Raw genomic sequence first — 22,127 nt, 5'->3', positions numbered from 1 at the left:
GTCTTTTTTATTACTCCCATAGAAATTAATGGAGAGTGTTCCCGCTGCAGCATGCGCTCCTCACTGAGAGCTGGATCCTGTCCCGCGGTCAGACCCCCCGGCGATCAGCTGCTATTCCTGTTAATAGGGGATAAGTTAATTTTTACCGGAAATTTCCTTTAATGCAGGAAAAAAAAAAAACCTTTGTGCACCAGAACGTACATGTATGTCCTGAGTCCCATCCAAATTATTAAGAGCAAAGAAGCTGCGCTCGCGTCACAGACCGCAGATCCTGGCTGCTACCCGGACAGTTCCCGACACTGTTAGAGATGGCAGCAGAGAGCACTGTGGTCAGACTAGAAAGAACTATACAACTTCCTCTGTAGTATACAGCAGCTGATAAGTACTGGAAGGATTAAGATTTTTAAATAAAAATGATTTACAAATCTGTATAAATTTTCTGCCACCAGTTGATTTGAAAACATTTTTTTTTCCTCCAGAGTACTCATTTACCAAACAAATATAACATATGTCAGGGGTGTGGAAATTTGAAGAAAACTACTTGTCCAAGGGACTAAACAATCTACTTGTCCCTCATGAAAATCCACTTGTCCTGGTATATAAAATAAATTTCAACCAAAATAGTCTGTAAATAAGGTCTTTCTTAGTTTCTGCACTTTAGTTTTTTCCACCTCGTCCTATAATAGCCATAACTCTTATTTTTCCATCTACAGACCCATATGAGGCTTGTTTTTGCGGGGCCAATATACTTTGTAATGACACCTTTCATTTTTACATAACTTATGCTCTGAAAAAAAAAAAATTATTTGTGAGGTGAAATTGAAAAAAAAAAAAAAAAAAAAAAAAAAAAAAAAAAAAGCAAATTTGGGGGTTTTCTTTTTTTCGCCATTCACCTTGTGGTCAAACGTACTTATTATTTTTGATACTTTAGGTCGGCCTGATTACACCAATACCAAATTTGTTTTGTTTCCTTCATGTTTTAATAATTACATTTTTATTTTTTTTTTACTTTTTTATATATTTTTTTACATTCCTGACCCCTATAACATTTTTTTTTCTGTATACTGGGCTGTATGAGGGCTAATTTTTTGGGCCGTTATATACTGTTTGTATCAAACAATCCCCAAACAGACCAATATATATGGAGGGGTCAATCAATGTTTCCCATAGATTCCTATTTGGAACCCAAAAATCCCTATGTTCCCATATATTAGTATAATCAGTGTTCCCACAAGCTTTATTAGAAAATTACTAAATTGTAACAAAAAAGAAGAATTTGCACACACTTTAAAATTACACTCAGCTCGGGCCAGTTACATAGCTTTTCTAAGATCTATGATTTTGGGGAGTTATACTCTCTTGCTGATATTATTTAGGAAAGCATGTCTGCAGTTACATGCTATTCCATTTACTGGCCTCCGCTAGTGCGATTAAAAAAGTCCCTACTCTGCCCCCCTCGACATGTTTCGCTACTAAGTAGCTTTATCAAGAGGTAGCCAGCATATGCCCGCTACCTCTTGATAAAGCTACTTAGTAGCGAAACATGTCGAGGGGGGCAGAGTAGGCACTTTTTTAATCGCACCAGCGGAGGCCAGTAAATGGAATAGCATGTAACTGCAGGCATGCTTTCCTAAATAATATCAGCAAGAGAGGAGTATAACTCCCCAAAATCATAGATCTTAGAAAAGCTATGTAACTGGCCCGAGCTGAGTGTAATTTTAAAGTGTGTGCAAATTCTTCTTTTTTGTTACAATTAAGTAATTTTCTAATAAAGCTTGTGGGAACACTGATTATACTAATATATGGGAACATAGGGATTTTTGGGTTCCAAATAGGAATCTATGGGAAATACTGTTTGTATCGGTACCATTTTGGTATTGATCGGACTTTTTGAACACTTTTTTTTACTTAATTTTTTCTGGGATATGATGTTATAAACATTAAAAAAAAACGCAATTCTGTGATTTTTTTTTACGTTAACGCCATTTACCGTATGGGATATAAAATGTTATTTTTTAATAGTTTGGACAATTAAGCACGCTCCGATACTAAATATGTTTATTTTTATTATGTTTACATATTTTTATATGGAAAAGGGGGGGCGATATGAACTTTTAATGTATTTTTTTAAAACTTTTATTAAACTTTCTTTTTTTAAATACACTTTTTTTTTTATTTTATTTTTTAGGAGGAATCATTTAGATTCCTCATACAGATCAATGCAGTTCTATTGAACTCCATTGATCTATGTTCATTTGGTTGAGCCTGCTCAAGGCAGGCTCAAGCAAATGCAGATCTATGGGGGCAACCATGAATGCAGAGGTAAGCCCTCTGGGGAGGGGGGGGGGGGGATCCACTCCCGCTAGACCCCCAGGGATGGTCAACAGGTCCCTTTAGACAAAGCTGCGAACTTTGACAGTGGTGATCTAAAGGGTTAATAGCCGGCCCTGCTTGCCTGATACTAGGCTAAATCCCGGGCATCGGGCGATAGGATTTCCACATCCCTGATACGAAGATCAATACGAAGCATATGCTATCTCCAGTACAGCAATACACACTTGCCTCTTGTCACATGTGTACAGTTAGCAGAAGATATCAACCCCAGAATCCAAGCCAACAAGTGATGGCAAAAAATAGAAGCCAATAATGTAAACTAGTCATCAAAACCAAATGTACAAAGTGTTAGTGATTACTTTTATTGTCAGCGTGGGGTTATTGATCCTTCCCAGACTGGTTTTTAAGAGCACTTTAAAATGGGCATGGGTTCATGTGTTCTGGAAAGAGCTTGTCTCATGGTGAATTAGTGTCTGGCTTGGAATCACGTATTCAATTAGCCTGGAATGACAGTCTAAATTAAAACTCCAAGTATTTATACTAACTAAAGTAGACTAAATACATAGTCAGAAAAAAATGCAGTGTATCTATCTAAGGGTATGTTCACACTGTGGAATTCCACGAGACCCGTTCACACTGCGGAATTTCAGAGGTGGACAATTCCTCCGCTGAAATTGTTCAGCGCAAAGAAAGAACATGTTCATTCTTTGCACGGAAGTCCGAGTGCACTGCATAGCAGTCAATGGTGATGGCGCAGTGCCGCACGGTCCTACCGCCAAAGTATTTTCGGAGATTTCGCACTGTGAACATACAAAATGACACTCAAGGTTTCCATTCCACCTGCTTTATGATGTTCTGGGCTCGAGCACACTGGTGCATTGGTTCCATACAGCCTCATAGCTGTACAGAGTTGAATGTCCATGTCACCCACAGCAATCTATGAAGCGCTGCTTATAGCTGCGAACCACATGGAGGTACCATTCAGTGGCACTGTGTGCCTATGGCTTCCTTTGTGTTGGCAGTTTTGTGCCAATCAGTGGACATAATGTCAGACCAGTGATTGGCTAAGCAGGAAGGCCCTGTAAGTCCTAAAAAATCCTGGACTGCATGGAGGAGAACAGGATTGTGGCAGATCTACGGAGAACCAGGACTAGGTAAGCATCAGGTTTTTCCTTTTTATGTTTCCCCTGCGCCCCGGCACAACATGAAATCGAAACAGGAATCGAAAAACAGAGCTTTTTCTTCTTTCAAAAACACTCCCAGTCTATCTCCAGGTTTGGTGTGATTCTGCAGCTCAATTCCATTGAAGTGAATAGAGCCAAGTTATAATACCACACCCAATCTGGAGACAGACAGGGAGCTATTTCTGAAAGAAAAAAGGTCTGTTTTTATATACTTTACTAAAGAGTACCGCTCATGATCTTGTTACATTTTATAATCCTCCCAGTTCACTGCCCCCATCATGATAACCCCCCCCCCCCCCTTTTATAATTTTTTAGTTTTCTACCTTGATATTGCTCTGTATTTTCTGCTCAGGGGCATCACCCAGCAGGCGAGACACATCATCTGAAGCCATACAGGGGAGAACTTTCTCACTCATTCTGCTACACACAGCCCAGAGCAGTTCAGTGTGAGACTAGCTATGATTGGATAAGACCCCCCCCCCCCCCTCAGCATTTCCTGCTTTTGGACTTCTGCCAGGCCAGCAGGAGTCCAAAGTCAGTGCAAAAGATGAGGGGAAAGGTGCTTTGGACAAGTAGGGAGACCCCTAGAGGTAGCTTTTTTAAACAAACATAAAACATAGAAAACTTTTATTTTTTATTTTTTAAAGTACATTAGAAAGATTTTTTTATTTACCATAAGGAGTGCAATTAGTTTTAATATGAGTGCCCACTTAAGGAACTTTAGAAGAAATTGCAGTCAATTAGTCATCTTAACAGTTTTATCATGTTCTTTTGTTCACAGCCCCCGCGCACCATACCGAGATCAATAAACAATAATTGTTAGTGCAGTTTGCAGGGAGTGGTGATCCTGGAATTTTCCATGGCTATCCCCTGCAGACTGTCAGGAAAGAAGTGTAAACACAACACAGATCACTCATGCGCCTGTCAGCAGGGGATCCTGCCTGCTGATTGTCTACTTAAGCATCACATGAAAGGCGGCTTCCATCACAGCTGCTGCAGAGGGAACAAGAAGCCTACAGAGTGTATGTGTGTGTATGTATGTATATATTATATATATATATATATATATATATATATATATATATATATATTTATAGTAAATTTGAGTAGCCGTATTAGTCCAGTGATGCAGATGCAAATCATAAAATGTTGCAGTGTCTTGTAATACCTTTTTTATTGGACTAACAGCATTTTGTATAGACAAGCTTTCGGCATTCCTTTGCTTTCGGGATTCATTTGCTTTGGACTTTATAACGGGAGGAATCCAGAAAGCTTGTCTCTACAAAATGCTGTTAGTCCAATAAAAAAGGTATTACAAGATACTGCAACATTTTACGATTTGCATATATATATATACACATACATACACACGCAATCTTCTCCGTGTCAGACACAGGATGTGTCCACATAGTTATGCAACACGCACATCTAAATGCCACCACCATTTTGTATTCATTTACATAACCCAATACTATATATATACACACAAACATACATACATTCACATACATTGTCTATATATTCATTGCATGAATTGTAATGCTGAACATCAGCCTTCGACCCTAGTGGGGCTGTGAACCAAAGTCTGCAGGAAATATATTGTACAATCATCTTTCTCTTTGGCACAACTGATAACACATGTGGCTGATGTAACCCATGATAACCTAAGTATAAAAGATTGGGAGGTTGAAAGCCTGCTGATCACTATTTTAAACATATCGGGGGAGGGGGGGGGGGGGGGAGCTATTGGGATCTGTGCAACTATTACGCAACTTGACCAGGATGACCATCCTCTAGCTACATTGTTGACCTAACAAGTGGAATGGGTGCATTATAGAAATGTTTAGATCGTCCAGGATTCTGGCACGGAAAATTTGTTCCATAGGCTGGGTTTACATATGGCATTTTGGTCAGTGTTTTAAGCCAGAGTCAGGAGTGGAACAGACACAGAAAGACTATAAAAGAATGTTTTGCATCTTCTTCTCTGTCCTGAACCAACTTGTGGTTTTGGATAAAAATAGTGACCAAAATACTACATGAACTGTGTAGTGTCTCAGTACCTGTTCCAGTTTATGCTGTGAAGATAAAGCATTTCAAGGCTTCAGCTCCAAGGAGTTTCAACTTTGTCAGAGGAGAATAACACTGAACAAGGGTCCCTCTGCGTACACTAATCTCTTCTGTGAACTAAAATCAGAATAAGTACTGGACGGTGTTATCAAAAGTATTCTGCATATGTCCCTCTGAGTATTGTACCACAACAAGAGTTTGTGAGCAAAGTACAAGAACTGCCCCACAGTAGGTCAACCTGTGTGGATCATCAGCAGAGAACAAGCTAAACGGACTGTGTATCATCTGTATCTTATCTGCATGTGCAACTACATTAGTAATGTCACTTACAAGAGCACACTAGAGACTTTCCATTAAGTAAATCTGCTGCAAAAACAACCTTTAAAAAAGGACAGTGAACAAATACTCATTCGTCTGCACTGTAGACTGTAACATGCCATACTGTGGTTAAAATGTACCTGTCACCAAAGCAAACTTAAAATATTGTTCCTTATGTAATTACAAGACACTGTTATTTACTTGCTGTTTAAATTCTCAACCTTTGTATGTTTTTAATGTGATTGCAAAAATGGCAACTAGGTGGCTCTGTTCTGTTCCAAAACAGTTAATTTGGTCTCCACCAGAACTTGCAGAAGTCCAAACTCAGGAAATGCTTGCCGGGCACGAAGAGTCACATCTCTCGCAGGCTTCAGTGATGTCGCCCATGCTAGGAAGCGCCCACTTTCTACTGCCGGGAGCAAGGGGAAAGGTATGATACACTGCCTTTTAAAGCTCGGAATTTTTTTTTTTTTTTTTAGGGCAGGAGGGGTGTTAGGAAACTGACTGAGTTAGTTTAGAAAATATGGTTTGATGACAGGTACTCTTTAAAGGAGTACTCTGGTGCAGAGTATTCCTGCTCCGTCCTGCCCGGGCTGCAAAAAAAATTAAAATAAACCATCTCTCACCTTCCTGGGTTCCCGCGGAGCGCCACTACAGCAAATCGGTCTGCCAGTCCATCCTCTTCATACTTCCGGGTGTAACGAAGAGTCACATGGCGCTCAGCTTATCGCCGGCCGAGGCAGAACATCGCGGCTGCCGGCGATAGGCTGAGAACTATGTGACGCTTCGTTACTCCCGGAAGTATGAAGAGGATGGACCGGAGGACCGATCAGCTGCAGTGGCGCTCTTCGGGAACCCAGGAAGAGATGGTTCATTTAAAAAAAAACATTTTGCAGCCTGGGCAGGACGGAGCAGGAATACTCTGCACCAGAGTACTCCTTTAACCAACTCCACTATATTGGATTTGCACAGAAGTTTCAGTAAAGTGTTCAAGTTATTTCACGTAATCCTAGTGTACAGAAATCTCATTCTAGCAATACAAGGATTGCTCATTTGACAAAAGGATTTTTTTGACTTACCATGGACCACCAGGTTAGGTACACCAACCCTTCCATGTGACATCCGTACTACTACTCCCAACTAGCCTGTAGCATAACGCATATCATCCATGCGGGGACCACAAAAACCCAGCCATACACAGTGGTGTTACAGGGCCAATTGTAACAGTGATAGGCATTACAAACTTGGTACCCACCAACAATCTCCATTGTTTAGGCTAAGACATGAGTGGTGGCTAGATCTTAGACTGCTGGCCAGCAGTCCTGCTCCTGTACCAGCTGTATTTTTGCAAGGTAAAGTATAGATATAGGCATGCACTTTCAATTAAGCCCAATGTATCAATGTAAATGGGATGTATGGGGTGCTCTGATGACAAGTATCCTATCTACATCCCACTTACATACAACCTTCCCATTGCACGCATGTCCTGACTAACTCCAAATCAAACATATGTGGTTTAAACTGTGTTTATATAAAAATGGTGAAAATCTCTTTTAAGGAAAGGAAACGACTGTCACTATTAGAAAAACAAAAGCAAACACAGGCATAGAAATCCTGACATAACATGAAAGGCTGAAGATCACTCCGCACTTTACAGCAAACTCATTAAAAAGCTGAATCAGAGTCAGCTGTATTTATTTATACAGGATAATCCACATGTCCCTGCCGGGAAGAGAGGAACACAAGCTGTGGGACACCAGGAGATCCCTCACAAATACTGTAATGTAATGCGTGAGGGGTACACTAATCCAGGTCAAAGTAAGGGAAAAACTACTAGTGATGAAAATGGGATACTTTATGAACTTTACAGCAAGAAATATAGTGGGATATGCACAGATGGGTAAATAGTGAATGCATTCCATGACCACACTTTTGCAGGTAGGCATTCAGAAGCAGTGCACCACAACCAGAGACCAACAAAAATAAAGATTTGGTCATGTCACAAAGAGGAGACAAGTGGAGGAACCAGTACCAGTGACCTCAACTTTAAAGTCTTTTGAGGGCTATTCACATGTGGCATTTATGCTAGAACTAAGCGAATAACCAATGTGGTCTGGGTGTTTATAGATGCTTCATTTTGTACTTTTTTTTTATACAGTGCAGTGCGATTCAAAAGGGATGATGCAAAATTATGGCCTTGTATATATAAAGAGAACATGACACAAACGACAGTCTAATTTTGCCCAGAAGTGGGCAGTATATCCTTCGACATGGACTCCACTGTTTCAGTGAGGCATTGTCTCAGGCCCTTCCAATCCTATTGCGAGGGTATTTGGCGGCAGATACACTGAGTCCTTGAGGTTGCTCCACAGAAAGAGGTCGCTGGGTGTTAGATCTGACAATTGTAAATGCCAGCGCAACATTGGTGAATCACTTCCAGCATGGCCGATCCAACATTCCAAGTCCCATTCCGGTATCGGCAAACATCCACGTGAAAATGTGGAGGTGCACCATCCTGCTAAAAAAAGAATGTCTGCCAAATGTAGTCTATGGCAAATGATATTCCTTTAACGTGTCGAGGTAGGAGCGGCCAGAAAAAAAAAGGGACTGTAGGCTTTGCGCCAATTGCAGAGAACACGTTTACTTTGGGCATCTCCCTCGAGTGCTCAATAAGAGCATATGGTTTTTCTGAGTCTTAAAATTCTGCCAATTGTGCCAATTGAGCTTCCCAGTTTTGGTTGGATTCTTAGTAGTCTGCCATTGAATCACCCTGTGTATCTTTACAACAGTCAGAGTTTTCTTTATCTGACACAGAACTTTTGCATTCTGCAAGATAAATTTAAAAAGGCCATACAGACTGCAAAGGAAGCGTATCACATACAGGCCCGGATATAAAAAGGACCTGTCATTATGTACAGCAGCAGATGATGTGTAAAAATCCTAAGCAGTGTTGTTTGGAATTGTTCTATGGCTCAAAAACTGGACCAAAACACCATATGTGAACATTGTCTAATTCTTAGACAGTCTAAATAGGCAAAAAGATTGATCATGGTTTACTTAAAGGTTTACTTCACTCCAAAATATTATGTAATTTTTGGTGCAAGAAGTCACATGCACCATACCTCTTTAGCTAAACCACACACCTTTGCCAAGCAAGTTACATGTTTAAACCTCATAATAAATGTGGACACTTCTAGTAAATCTGCCCCACAGTATAGAGTTAGCTCAAAAGCTCCTCCCGAGGAAGCTGCAGGTGGTCCGTATGTAAGGTTTTAAGGTTACGTCTTTTTGCGGGGGATTTGGAGATCTGTATTGGGTAAAACAATGTCCTAACGAATAAAAAGATATAATAAGAAATTAGTCAGCACAGAATTGTTAACTTCTTGAAATAAAAAAAGAAAAAAGAAACAGCAACCAATCTTTGGGATACATAGAACAAATGCAGTGACTGGTACTTGAGGAGACCTCCTTTGGTTTTCATATATGGCCTCAGTGTGATGACTGCCTCCCACATTTACATAAGTCAACAACCATTTTCCACTTAACCGTTAACCAGTTTTCACGTGGAGATGTTTTAGTCCGAAGTGACTACAGCCATGTCTTGGTGGATGACAAGCAGGACTTTTAAGCAGGACTTTTTAAACACAAATGTGACCCTTAAAACTCCAGACCCCCTACTTTAGAGCACTTTGTTTATTTCATACATGAATTAACCTGAAGTAGCAAAGGTCAGAGGTTATTACTTGAAGTTTTAAGGCATTTAAGGGTAACCATAGAACACAATGGAGCCATACTTGTAATTTAGAGGTCTGTCATGGTGCTGACCACTGCAATGACAAATCACTGAGAACTTTAAAAGGTATTTAATAACTATGGGATCTTGTGAAAGAGAAAGAAAGAAGAGACTAGAAAGAAAGAGACAATACCAATGTATAAAATAAATTAATTATAAAAAAAAACACATTCTATCATTTACATCTATGTTACTTCCACCATTGTTAAAAGGGGTTTCTGGGGCTTTAAAAATGATTAAGTTGACCATTAAAAGTTGCCCGTAAAATGCTTGTTGAAATGTTCATCCGAAGGGTATCTCTCCTGTTCACCCCACACACTTTAACCCAGTTGTTTATCTGTTCTGGATGGGAAGAGGAAATATAACCTTCTGGCATACTCCTATAGCGGTGACTTATCTCCCCTTATCTCAGCTGATTAAAGGATTTTCTTCTTGACATCAAGCACAGCTCTATACATTACATTACAATGCTGTACCTTTTAGGCCATGTTCACCGGCATAACAATGTGCGAAATGTCCACACTGAAAACACGTGCAGACATCCCGCATATCTTAATAATCCAGTGGGCACTAGGACCACTCGGAAATGCGCTGTCTCAGACGGCAATGCATTTCAGTGTGAAATCTTCAAAATGAATAGATAACTACAGTGATGTGAAAATCCTATCGAACAATGCCCAGGAAATGCAGTTCCAGAAGCAAGGCAGGTGAATTTCTCTAACATTTAGCCCTGCTTCGGGCAAGCAGAGCCGGACAGACAGCCCAGCGATGCTCAGCGTGTATGGAGCGGGCTTCTGACTCGAGCCCGCTCCATACTCGGCGTCCCTCAGCCGATTCCTGTAGCTGGGGGCCGCCACTAAAAGTCGGCATTGCCACGGCCGACTGTTAATCCTTTAGATCGCCGCTGTCAAAGCTGACAGCAGAGTCTAAACAGACTTTTCCACCATCCCTGGTGGTCTAGTGGGGTGGATCATCCCCCCACAGTGCAGGGGATAATTTATAGATTGCAATGGGTCTGACCGCTGGGGCCCCCCGCAATCTCCTGTACGGGGCCGCGGCAGTCTACAGGAAGCGCCGTGTCGTCCCCAGCAGACAGCCACGGCAGACACACCCCCTCCATGTATCTCTATGGGATACATAGGGGGGCATGTTGGCCGCTGCGTCATGCAGGGATGGACAAGCCCCCGTACCTTGGAGGATCCCAGCAGTTGGACCCCCCCACGATTTATAACTTATCCCCTAACTTATCCCCAAACTATTAAAATACCCCGTTTTAGCCCCTTGGACAAGTATTTTTTTTTTTTTTGTTGTTTGTTTGTTTGTTTGTTTGTCTTTTATTTCCACAGCCCTGAAGTATATTCTTTATGCGGACGTCGGAATTGGGATTTCTGCGGCAAATGTTTCCCTGTGTGAAATCAATTTGACTCTGCTGCAGCAGAATGTCCGTGCGGAGTATTCCACCATGTGAACATATCCTTATTTTTAGCTCCCATTGTGCATTTTTGTTTCCATATATTACAATGGCCTCTTGAGGTGGACAGGCACATTAAACAAAAGTTGGCTGAACCCCCGTGATATTGGCCTGTTTGGCCGATTGTTTAAAGTGTATGGTAACTTTCTCCCAACAGATGAGGTTGTTGGATTTCGACTGACAAACCCTATTGATTAGGGAAAGATAAGCTGACACCAGTGTGTCAGTGTCCAACAGCAGCTTTTCCCTTATACATCCATATATACATACATATATACATACATACATACTTGTGTATCAGGAGGTTGGAAAACAAACATTGTTGTCTATCAAACATTTGATGAAAGCATATGATCTCCTTTATGCCGGTCATAGATACTAGATTATTGTTGGATTCTTCAACAATCCTGGCTGTCCAGACAGAAGAGGTTGAGGAAAACAAGGATTAGCCATGTTGGATTTCAGATGTCCAATTCTTTGTTATCTCACTGCCAGAGGTGCCTGGCTTTTCTCCTTTTTCCCACTGAAATAAACATGCTCAAGGTGGGAGGTCGGCAGACAGCTGTCCTACGTGTATGTCCATTAAAGACCATCTGTCGCCGAAAACAACTTATCCCCTATCCGCAGGATAGGGGATAAGTGTTTGATCGCAGGGGGGGTCTGAATGCTGGGACCCCGTGATCTCCTGTACGGGGCCACCGCTCTGCCGTTTAGGAGGCATGCCGGCTGCATGATGACGCCACGGCCGACACAACTCCTTCATATAGTTCTATGGGAGAGGCGGGGAGGCAGCGTTCATGCTTCCTCGGCTCTCCAATAGAACTGTATGGGGAGGGGGCATAACCGTCAACCTAGAGCGCTAATGCGGGGGCCCCCTTAAGGCGATCGCGGGTGGTCCCAGTGGTCGGACCCCCCCCCCCCCCTCGATCAAATAGTTATCCTCTATACTGTGACTAGGGGATAAGTGTAATAACGCTGCAGTTGTCCTTTAAGCCTTGAGTTAATGCCAACATGACTATAAGCTTCTATCTATTTATCTATGCAGATCTGCGGATACTTTCTACCCCTCTGACAGCTGCAGGGTGGTAAGCAGTTTCTTTTGCTGGGGGTCTGAATGTAGGGATGTAGAACAATCACTTCTTCACCACATTGTTCTTAATTGCAAATACAACAAATTAACGGAACCAAGTCAATAAAAGCTGCAGTCTTATCAAATGTTCTTACAGAGCATGACAGGAGCAGACAGAAAGAGTCAAGAGAAGGGTTAATAGGCTAAATAATCAATGGCCAAACAACTTCATGATGAATGTCTTTCCAGGCAGCTTATATTACAAAACTGGAAAAACCTTTCATCATCTCGGCTGTACAGTCCCACTTTCCATAAAGTCATCAAATACATTTCAGATTACATATACCATGTGGAAGAAGCACTATTGTAGCTAAAACCCACAACACCCTGAGTTGTTACAAAGGGCAATCACTGATCTCCACAGGAGCTGTGTAAGGGTATGTTCACACGGTAGCAAAATGTGCTGAGTGTCTCCACAGAAAACATGGGCGACATCCGCACATTCCATCGGACACTAGAACCACTTGGAGATGCGCTGTCTCCTAGACTGTAATGCATTTTTGCTTGAAATCATCAGAAAGAATAGACAAGTCTATTCTTTCTGCAGACCCTGGAATGGGGACTTTTGCTGTAGAAATATCTGCTGCAGATATAGCACAGTGCAGCACAATCCCATTTAAATCAATGGGACTCTGCTGTAGAGGAATGTCCATGCGGAACATTCCTGCATGTGAAAATCCCTTAATGCTTTACGTTCATTGTGAGCATCTTCTTAGTGGGGGAAGTGGCCAAAAGGACAAGAATTGCCAAAGATTACAACTCCAAAAGAATATTCTGTAAATAACTGTTCAAACCATAGCCTGCCATTGGTGTTGTCCCCTTCTCTTTCATTCAGTAAACATCTGGTCTTAAGGATGGCATCTTGAGGACTAAGACCACTTAGCCTGCCAAGCTAGGCCACTCGAACAGAAATACATCAGTCTTCGGGTCCCCACTCAAGGGCAGGCCTCGTGCAAGGATTCTTCGCACCCTAGGTGAAAGCTCCTCCCAATGTATGGAGGCACGCTGGATGTTCGACGGATCTGACCTTAGTGATCGCCCTTGTCTGTCTCGGAAGTGGCGCTGCGCTCCTCCAGCAGGCTGAAAAATGACGATTACTATAGTACGGGTGGGGTGGGGGTAGCGTGGAGGGGTTTTGCTTGATGGGCAGGTGCTTCGGATGCTGGCTAACTTTTTTGCAGCTGACCGAGCGACGCCCCCATCAAGAGGGCACTCTAGGCGGCTGCCTATTTTGCCTATAGGCAAATAACAGGCATATTTCCGTGTCCATATTCTTCATTGTCGCTGGTCACGTGAGCGCTTAGTCAGCGTATGCACTCACGTGACCTGCGATTCCATGTCACTAGGACGTGGAGTCACAGACAATGAACATGCAAATTGAGCCCACGTGGCCCTTCCCCAGGGCACAATTCAGAGAAGATAGAAGCGGATCTTCGGTGGGACATATCTCAGGACCCAAGGTACCTATTTTAGTCAGTGACCCCTCATCGGACTCCTAATCAGCCACACAATAACCCTGTGTAGTGGGCTTAGTGTGGATGAACAGGATGACCGTTCTGCTTTTAAGAGGTGCTTCATAACCATTGTGCCTCATGTTAAAAGCATGCTGGAAGTTGTAGTTTTGCTGAAACTGAAGGCAAACCGGTTGGGAAACACTGGCTTAAAGGGTTTGCTGCCAACATATTTGTGCCAAATGCCACAGGACAACTTGAGAGGTCTGGAGGAGTCCACGCCTTAACACATTGGCTGTTTTGGCAGCACAAGTTTGGGGGGGGGCATACATACTATAAGGATTGACTTATGGTAGATTGGCGTAAGAAAACATTCTATATAAAGGCATAACCAGATCAAACAATTGTGAAGCGAGAACAATATTGCCTATAATGTTTCCCTAAGAGCTTGGGCAAGGCAGCATAATGTCTGCCTCACTCTATGCCAGCGTTTCCCAACCAAGATACCTCCAACTGTCGTCAAACTACAAATCCCAGCATGCCCGGACAGCCAAAGGCTGTCCGGGCATGCTGGGAGTTGTAGTTTTGCAACAGCTGAAGGGGCCCTGTCCGGCACTGCTCCATACCTTACAAATGATATCTATTTTTTTGCAGGAACACAATGATACAGCTCAACACAGAAGTTTCATATTAAGAAGTGACATGTTCCCACTGCACTCCATTACTCACCACCTAGCTAACTCCATGTCACTGTGCCTATTATTTAATATGGGGGAGAAGGTGAAATGGGCAGATTGTGAAATCAATATGGATTTGGGCGATCGCAAATGGAAACGCTAGCTGGGAGCCACATAATGCTATACAGATGTTGGAAAGGTTCATCTTTGTGATCATTTCTCCTTTTGTTTTAAATTGAAACTTAAGGGCGCATTCACATGTACATTACCCTTCGCATATTTAAATGTACAGAATTTGAAAATTTCAATGTAAATCAAATATGTGCAGGATACTGTACGTGTGAATACACCAGAAGGGTAGGGTCCACGCATAGCGTATAAGCAGCGTATTTCAGATTTTAAATACGCTGCATATTTCGGCGTTAGCAAAGTCTATGGGGGAGATTTATGAAAACCTGTGCAGAGGAAAAGTTGCCCATAGCAACCAATCAGATCGCTTCTTTCATTTTGCAGAGGCCTTGTTAAAAATGAAAGAAGCGATCTGATTGGTTGCTATGGGCAACTTTTCCTTTGCACAGGTTTTGATAAATCTCCCCCTATGTGAGTAATAACAACACCCATAGACTTTGCTAGCACTGAAATACAGAGCATATTTTAAATCTGAAACACGCAGCGTAAAATACCTGAGGGTGCATTCACACAAACAGATTTGAAGTTGTAAAATTCATAGTTGCGGATTTTACAAGGCAATTCTTACGCTTTGTAAAATCTGCAACTGCAAAATGTATAACTTCATGCATTGTCTATGGGAGAACCAGAGATACACAAGCTCCGTACTCGTGTATCTCTAACTCCCATAAAGATGCATGTCAACCCCACTCCGTGCACTAGTAGAGGCGCGGTGCAACGCAGGAGATCACAGAAGGTCCTAGTGGTCAGATCCCCTGCGATTAGACCTTTATCCCTATCCTGTAGACAGTGGATTAGATTTAATGTAGTGGAGTAACCTTTAAAGGGGTACTCCGGTGGAAAACTTTTTTTTTTTTAAATGAACTGGTGCCAGAAAGTTAAACAGATTTGTAAATTACTTCTATTAATCTATTGATCTCCATGCACGCGTCTGTGCAAGATATACAACATGTTATAGGCTATTTAAGAAAAAAAACAAAAAACAGAATACTGTTTTGCCAGTGAGGACTCCTGTTCCATTCACTATATACTAGTGTGGGACAAGGGATTATTTAGTCCCTGCTACCCATCAATTCCCATGAGCCATCTGCATGAATGAGACATCGCCTCTACCTAGCCATAATTCCAAACCAATGGATCATAGTGGTATAAACCTCTCATACATTTTCAGAAATATACAAAAAGCCAGGAGAAGTCTGTGTTGCTCTGTATCATGTGACACGCCCATAGACTTACATTGCAAGTTTGTCTCAATCACGTGACACAAAGCAGGGAAGAGGAGTGTGCGCCAGTGTGAACTCCTTCCAACTTGTTCTCCTGATTGGCGGAGGTCTGACGGCTCAGACATGTCAAAAATCACTACAGAGACCCGCTGTTATTATTGAGCTGTGAAAGATCAGCTAGTGAGCAACCCTCACTTCCCGGCTGTCACTCAAATCCGACCTTTCACTATAGAAATCTATGCAGAAAAAAAAATAAAAAAGGTCAGATCTGCTGGCTGGACAGGGAGTGGAGTACGATGCAGAAGAACAAACGATGATCCGGCACCAGATATAAGACTTGCAGCTTTATTTTCTCCGTATCAAAATGAACAAACAATACACAGTAAAACCGACTCCCTCCACAGTCGTACGCGTTTCAAGCGCATGCGTGCTCTTCCTCAGTGATGTGGAGTACAATGCCATGCACTTACCCAGCTTATAATTAGCGTTCACAGTTGTCAGCAGTGATAGCCGATGCGGTCATAACTTTTGACATGTCTGGGTAACATTTCCAAAAATTATCCCTTTTCTACCGGATAAAGCAGTGTTTCCCAACCAGTTTTGCCTACAGCTGTTGCAAAACTACAACCCCCAGCATGGCCCAGACAGCCTTTGGCTGTCTGGGCATGCTGGGAGTTGCAGTTTTGCAACAGCTGGAGGCACACTGGTTGGGAAACATTGCTTTAGGCGAATGACGAACAGGAGGCCCTCACAGACACTCAGAATTAACACAGAGAAGTTGTATTTTTGCAACAGCTGGAGGCACCCCAGTTGGAAAACATTGGGAAAGATAATAACTTGCTGATCCAATTGCTGAGACCACCAATCACGAGAATGGAAAAAATTGTAAAGGTCGAGATCTGCCATGGACAAGCTGACATCTACAAAACTCCAAGTATTTTGTTTTATCAAGTTTGAATAGTTGCAAAAAAAAAAAAAAAAAAAAAAAACAAACAAACAACTACATACGTAACAGTTTATCATCCAGACTAGAAAATGTGGACAATGCCATTGTAGAAGAACCCGAACAATGGGTGGGTCATTCCCTGCGGATCAGCCCTTCTGGTCTCCCTAGGTGGCTGGGTGGTCTGGTTAGCCACAGCCTCCTGCACTATAAGAAAATGAGCTCATCCCACAAGCTGTAATGAAGTTTCTAAGTGTAAGATTATACTTCTGGGGAATACATTACTGTATACCATCACAAAACCCCCGACTCACGAAAAGGGATTCAAATCGCAATTTATATACAAAAACCCAGGGCACGAAGCTTGGGGCACTAAATCCCCTTCTTAAACCTACCCTATACTAAAAAACTTTTATTGATCGATGTTAAAATATATGGTGACAAACAAAGTTTGTTTAAAGTTATGCTGTCACTGTGCTTTATTAGATATTAAAGGGGTACTCTGGTGGAAAATTATTTTTTTTTTTTTTTTTTTTTTTTTTTATCAACTGGAGCCAGAAAGTTGTACAGATTTGTAAATTACTTCTATTAAAAAAATCTTAATCCTTCCAGTACTTATTAGCTGCTGAATACTAGAGATGAGCAAACTTACAGTAAATTCGATTCGTCACGAACTTCTCGGCTCGGCGGTTGCTGACTTTTCCTGCATAAATTAGTTCAGCTTTCCGGCGCTCCGGTGGGCTGGAAAAGGTGGATACAGACCTAGGAAAGAGTCTCCTAGGACTGTATCCACCTTTTCCAGCCCACGGGAGCGCCTGAAAGCTGAACTAATTTATGCAGGAAAAGCAATCAACTGCCGAGCCGAGAAGTTCGTGAGGAATCGAATTTACTGTAAGTTCGCTCATCTCTACTGAATACCAGAGGAAAATATTTTCTTTTTGGAACACAGTGCTGCTGACATCATGAGCACAGTGCTCTCTGCTGACATCTCTGTCCATTTTAAGAACTGTACAGAGTAGGAGAAAATCCCCATAGCAGACATATGCTGCCCTAGACAGTTCCTAAAATGGACAGAGATGTCAGCAGAGAGCACTGTGCGCGTGATGTCAGCAGAGAGCACTGTGTTCCAAAAAGAAGAGAATTTCCTATGTAGTAATCAGCAGCTAATAAGTACTGGAAGAATTAAGATTTTTTTTTTTTAATAGAAGTAATTTAAAAATCTGTTTAACTTTCTGGCACCAGTTGATTTAAAAAAATAAATAAATTAATTTAAAAAAAAAGTTTTCCACCGGAGTACCCCTTAAACATAGATCAATAAAAGTCAAGTTTTCTAGTATTGGGTAGGCTTAAAGGACATCTGCAGCGTAGTTAACACTTATCCCCTACCCACAGGATAGGGGATAAGTGTTTGATGGCGGGGGGTTCGACCGCTGGGGCCCCCTGTGATCTCCTGTACGGGGCCGCGGCTATGCCGTGGCTCTCCCGTGCAGGGGGCGTGCCAGCCGCAGCATGACATTGCGGAAGGCACGCCTCCTCCATACATCTCTATGGGAGAGGCGGGGAGGCAGTGTTCCTGCTTCCCCGTCTCCCCCATAGAACTGTATTGGGACAGGGAGGAGATGGGGCGTCACCGTCGACCTCTAGGTCGACGCTACTCGCCTTCAATGCTCACTATGAGCACTAATGGCGGCGCCCCGTTAGGGAGATCGAGGGGGGTCCCACCGGTCGGACCCCCCGCGATCAAAAACGTATCCCCTATCTTGTAGATAGGGGATAAGTGTATATTGTGCTGCAGTTGTCCTTTAAGAAGGGGATTTAGTGCCCTGGGCTTCGTGCCCTGCATTACTGTATACAGCCCCTGAAGACACTGAGTTATGGGTAACAATGATTATTCTTTATGACACTGATCTCCGAACTGTTGCAAAACTACAACTGCCAGCATGCCCCGAGAGATGCAGACTGTCCAGGTGTGCTGGGGGTTGTAGTTTTGCAACAGCTCGAAAGCTACAGACTGAGGATCAAGGCTTGGAAAAGATCTTCAGAGCATGCTGGGGGTTATGTCAGGCCATGCTTGGAGTTGTAGCTGTCCAGCTGTTGTAAAACTACAGGTTAAGGCAGTGTTTCCCAACCAGAGTGCCTCCAGCTGTTGCAAAACAACAACTTTCAGCATGCCCAGACAGTCACTGGCTGTCCAGGCATGCTGAAAGTTGTAGTTTTACAACAGCTGGAAAGCTACATGTTGGGGGATTGCTGATTTAGTGAGTCTGCTGGGTGTTCTCCAACAGTTGGAGAACTGCGGAGGCAAGCACATTTTCCATGGCAGATTACTTTGGCTCCAATAGGGTCTGCTGCGGATCTTCCGCTGCAGAAACTCACAGATGATCCGGGTGTGTGAATGTACCCTTAGGAAGCCTGTCGGGGCATAATGAGAGTTGTAATTTCCGAGCAGGAATCTGGCGGAAAAAAATCAGCATGGAAACTCCGTTGCAGCACAGTGCGATCGTTTTTGAGCTGCAGGTTGGGGGGGGGGGGGGGGAAATCACTGTTTTAGGGAGTTTGCCTGGGTATGCTGGGTGTTGTAGTTTCACAACAGCTGGAAAGCTACAGGTTGGGGAGAGGGGAAATCGCTGCTTTAGGGAGTCTGCCTAGGCATGCTGGGTTTTGTAGTTTTGCAACAGCTGGACAGCCTGTCAGGGCATGCTGGAAATTGTAGTTGCGCAGCAAGTTGAGAACTACAGGTTGGAGATAACTTCTTACAGAAATGTGTGTGATGCAGCTATCCAGATATTACAGAACTAAAGTGTGTCCGGGCATGCTGGGAGTTGTAGTTTTGCAACTACAGACTGTGGTGTACAAACTGTGCCGCACTGGAGCTGTTGCAAAACTACAACTCCCAGCATGCCCGGACAGTCAGAGACTGTCCGGGCATGCTGGGAGTTGTAGTTTTGCAACAGCTGGAGGGACACAGTTTGCAGGCCACGGCTCGAGAGCGACAGGTTGTGGATCTCCGCTTTAGGCAATTTGTCCGGGCATGCTGGGAGTTGTAGTTTTGTAACAGCTGGAGGGACACCGTTTTGGAGGCCACTGCTCTAGAGGGACAGGTTGTGGATCTCCGCTTTAGGCAATTTGTCCGGGCATGCTGGGAGTTGTAGTTTTGCAACAGCTGGAGGGACACAGTTTGGAGGCCACGGCTCGAGAGCGACAGGTTGTGGATCTTCGCTTTAGGCAATTTGTCAGGGAGTGCTGGGAGTTGCAGTTGTGCAACAGATTGAGAGCTACTGTTCTATCAGTAAGTCACTCAGAAGATGAAATAGCACCACTGCCTCGGCTGTCAGCAGCAAAAGGACCAAATGAGGTCACTCTACTGCCCCCGCTGGCTGCAAAGAAAAACGCAGGAGAAGGCAAATCACTCCTAGACCACTTTTATTGCTAGAAGAGCAGACAGTCCACAATGAGCACTAACTCACTGCTGTCCATTCAGCTCTACTGAGCCGGCGCTGCTACTATAGTATATAAATTATACATAAAAGTTAAATTGAGTCACAACTAAAACATTAAGACTAATTCTGAGCAGTCAAAAACCAAAGAGAAATCCTGACATGAAGGGTTAATGGGAGTTCATATTAAGCCGGAGTGCTCACTCACTAGTCAGTAGTCCTGCACAATACTCAGTAGTTACTTGGTGCAGGAGCATGCATGCACCCCATTAGGCTGTAAGGGTTAACTGCAAAGAGCCTGTAGAACCCTGCACTGCGCATCATCCATATCATCATCATCATCACAACTAAGTTCCATGCAGAGGAAAGACTCCCCGGAGTAGCACTCACCCCCAAGCGGAGCAGCCTCCCGGCGGGATGAATACTCCAGGACTCCCCGTTATCCGGCTCCTGCATGCGGCTCGGTGCTCCCTCCCCCACATTCATTGAACGTGCTCTGAGAGGAGCCGCTCCAGCACAAGGCAGCAGCAGCAGCAGCAGCCTCCTCAGGTTTGTCACCGCCCCTTCCCCGTGACGTCACCGCCCCGCCTACTCCAGGCGCGCAGTCGGACAACGGTCCCCTGGTGAATTTTTAGGGACAAATGAGTGAGCGCGGAGGGAGAGGGTGTACGCGCCCTAGGATATCTCCTCAGAGCAGTGTTTCCCAACCAGGGAGCCTCCAGCAGTTGCAAAACTACAATTCCCAGCATGCCTGGATAACCGTTGGCCATGCTGGAAGTTGTAGTTGTGCAACAGCTGGAGGCTCCCTGGTTGGGAGACACTGGTCCTGATTTACTAAGTGTTGTGTAGGTTTCTTTGTGGGTTTTATTTCCCTACAATTCTTTTTTCCACTGTATTTACTAAGGTTTCCGTAGGATTTTCCTCAGCTGAAATCTACCACATTTTCTGTGGAAACCTTAGTAAATATGTTGGGTTTTTGTGAAAATGTCGGGGACATGCCCCCTTTTCGCAACGGTGACGGCCCTTTCTTGGGTTTTCTTAGTAAAATGGAGAGTGGGTTCACATCACGTTTTCTCCCATACGGGAGCGCATACAGCAGGGGGGAGCTAAAACCTCGCGCTCCGTATGTCTTCGTATACGTTCCCGTATGCAATTCATTTCAATGAGCCAACTGCAGTGAAACGTTTGGTCCGGTCGGCTCAATTTTGCGCTGTATGCGCTTTTTCCCCGGACCTAAAACTGTGGTAAACCAACGGTTATAGGTCCGGTTGTAAAAGCGCATACGGCGCAAAATTGAGCTGACCGAACGTTTCACTCTGGCCGGCTCATTGAAATGAATTACATACGGGAGCGCATAGAAAGGCATACGGGAGCTCGAGGTTTTAGCTCCCCCCCTGCCGTATGCGCTCCCGTATGGGAGAAAACGTGATGTTAACCAGGGTTTTTTCCAATTCTAGCGCAGGCGCCGGATCCGGCTGGGGGAGGGGCAAATCGGGCCCTCCCGTACCCCAGCCGGACCAGCGCTGAACTCCGTTTACTTTAATGAGCCGACGAGAGTCAAACGGTGACTCCGGTCGGCTCATTTTTGACCCGTATCCGGTTTTGGGACCGGACCTAAAACAGTAGTATACTACGGTTTCAGGTCTGGTCAGGAAACCGCATACAGGTCAAAAATTAGCCGACCGGAGTCACCGTTTGACTCTGGTCGGCTCATTAAAGTAAATGGAGTTCAGCGCTGGTCCAGCCGGGGCACGGGAGAGCCCGGTTTGCCCCTCCCCCAGCCGGATCCGGCACCCGTAATGTTAAAATGAAAAAAAAAGCGTATGGTGCTAACCAGATGGAACCGTACGCACATACGGTTCTGTATGGTTCCCATTGACTTACATGTTTAAAAAAACATAAACGGTATCA

At 43.6% G+C, this 22,127-nt stretch overlaps 1 protein-coding gene across 1 annotated transcript in view; it reads right to left on the bottom strand.

The window, feature by feature from the left end:
• LHFPL2 (LHFPL tetraspan subfamily member 2) overlaps nt 1-20,780 on the bottom strand; it is a 147,527-nt gene extending 126,747 nt beyond the window's left edge. Inside the window, exon 1 of the mRNA XM_056541608.1 lies at nt 20,607-20,780. The gene's annotated coding sequence lies outside the window, so the exon portion shown is untranslated. The remainder of the gene's footprint in view (nt 1-20,606) is intronic.
• Between the last annotated feature and the right edge of the window lie 1,347 nt (nt 20,781-22,127).

The sequence above is a fragment of the Hyla sarda genome, chromosome 1, assembly GCF_029499605.1.
Source record: "Hyla sarda isolate aHylSar1 chromosome 1, aHylSar1.hap1, whole genome shotgun sequence".
NCBI classification, from domain to species: domain Eukaryota; kingdom Metazoa; phylum Chordata; class Amphibia; order Anura; family Hylidae; genus Hyla; species Hyla sarda.
The sequence above is the reverse complement of the archived record's forward strand: the minus strand, read 5'-3'. Positions and strand labels throughout refer to the sequence as shown.